Source organism: Sinocyclocheilus grahami, unplaced genomic scaffold (genome assembly GCF_001515645.1).
Source record: "Sinocyclocheilus grahami isolate Dianchi unplaced genomic scaffold, SAMN03320097.WGS_v1.1 scaffold179.1, whole genome shotgun sequence".
NCBI classification, from domain to species: Eukaryota; Metazoa; Chordata; class Actinopteri; order Cypriniformes; family Cyprinidae; genus Sinocyclocheilus; species Sinocyclocheilus grahami.
The window spans coordinates 77,743-79,941 of record NW_015505358.1 but is presented as its reverse complement, the minus strand read 5'-3'; the positions used below and the strand labels follow the sequence as shown (position 1 = coordinate 79,941).

The 2,199-nt window shown below is 36.3% G+C and overlaps 1 protein-coding gene across 1 annotated transcript in view; it reads right to left on the bottom strand.

Moving 5' to 3' along the window:
* The window catches only part of LOC107594102 (required for meiotic nuclear division protein 1 homolog), a 7,878-nt gene that overhangs the window by 2,394 nt on the left and 3,285 nt on the right, over positions 1-2,199 (bottom strand). The window lies entirely within an intron of this gene.

The following is a 2,199-nucleotide window of genomic DNA, read 5'->3' as shown; positions in this document are numbered from 1 at the left end:
CTCTTTGGATTGGAGACTTTAGTCTTTGCAACTTTACAGATCTTCGTTATGCACCAAGAGCTTGTAACACTCCAAAGAGAAAGGAAAAATTGAAATAGCATCATATGACCCCTTTAACTTCAAACCGTTGCTTCTGGCTAAAATACTTAATTATGGGTACAGATCTTCGTTATGCACCAAGAGCTTGTAACACTCCAAAGAGAAAGGAAAAATTGAAATAGCATCATATGACCCCTTTAACTTCAAACCGTTGCTTCTGGCTAAAATACTTAATTATGGGTAATGGACTGGTATATTATTGTTCGCGAAAATCTTCTCGTTTTGGTGTATCCAAATAATCAGTGTTGTTATATTTTTCCTTGATTTTCATATCCATTCATTTATGATTTATTACTTCTTGAGTTATGCTCCTTATTTTAATCATCATCATCATATATTCACATTCAAGTAATTACTAATTCATTACTGTTACTCATTTATGTTTATATTTTATTTAGTTTTTTGTTCATATGTAATATTTGTAGTATTCTCCAAAATATGTATGTTATACTCATTTTATATATGTATGAAAGATATATATATATTTTTTTTTTACTGGTGTTTTGTTAGATATTGAACATCTTTCAACAACTGCCTAAGTAATAATGTTTCTCAGAATTAGTCGTTAACAGTAGGCTGCTAGATGTTCTTTTCCAGAAACTGTGTTTTTGTAATTTAAGATATGATACTTGAAACTGCTTGTTTTGCTGTATTTGTTCTAAAGGTGTGAAAACCATGTCTATATTTAACCGCAACAACATTTGACTGGTCACGATGACTGAGCCTAACCTAACCTATAGTCATTAGGAAAACATATGAAACAATGGATGAGTGACATAATGGATAAGTCTGTTTGACCTTTTCTTATTAGACATAAACACCAGTTTGGGAGGATGTAGGTTTCCTGCATATATAATACTTGTGCCTACTCTGATTCTTTACTCTTTTGCTCTTTACTCTGCTTTTCCCCTCTGCTCGCATTCTGCTTATAGCTATTTAGGGCTCTTCTTCTAATATTCACTAGGCCTACTTCATCCCTTAGATATAAAAATTTGGAGTACTCTGCTTTAGTACAAATTATTGAATACAATCTTAATTTTGTTTATTTACTTTATTGTATCACTAAGTTTTATTTAATACATTTAATATTCCTTGTTTTAAAATTGATCTGTCATTACTCTTCTGCCTGGCCCTGGATCTCATTCCATCACGTTTGATTGTTTACTTAATTCATTGAACAAGATTCTTAAAAAAGGGGTCATATGATGTTGCTAAAAAGAACATTATTTTGTGTATTTGGTGTAATGAAATGTGTTTATGCGGTTTAAGTTTCAAAAAACACATTATTTTCCACATACTGTACATTATTGTTTCTCCTCAATGCCCCACCTTTCTGAAATGCATTGAAACAAAGCTCATCCTTCTAAAAAAGCGAGGTGTGCTGTGATTGGCCAGCTATCCAGTGTGTTGTGATTGGCCGAATACCTCAAGCATGTGACGGAAATGTTACGCCCCTTACCATACTGTGATGCCGTGTCAGGCCGGAGCAATGATTCAAAAACATGAAAACCCATTAAAAACGAGGCATTCGTTGCATCCAGTGGGGACATAATTATGGATTATAATGACTTATACTGTCTTTTTACGCGTTGCATCGCGCCGTGTAAACATAAAACCATATCTGCATTTGTGATCGGAGAAATGACAAACAACAAGCTATACTCTTAACACATTTCCCTACAAAACTCGCTTTAAATATATAAAATATAAAAACTCTTTAAATATAAAAAACGTACTTACAGTCTTTGAGTCAGAACAGCCGGCATTTGAAACCAGGAAACAGTCCTCCATAAAATGTGCTTCACACATCTGAATATTTGGGTTGAAGTGTTCTGGAACAGTGTTGTAAATACAACTTAACCACTGATTTTTAGTCGTGTCCTCTTTTGGAAAAAGTAGTTAAGTAGTTTCGCTTCCACAACGAAAAAGCGTTGCACACCGCGGCCTTGAGTGAGCAGAGGCCGGAGGCCTCCGCGGCATAGCGGCATAGAGTACGCGGAGGCCGGCTTGAGTGAGCGGAGGCCGGTGGGCTTGAGAACGGCGCGGCCGGCGGATTCGATGAAGGAGGGGCCGGGGGGCTTGGGGCGACCACATGGGACG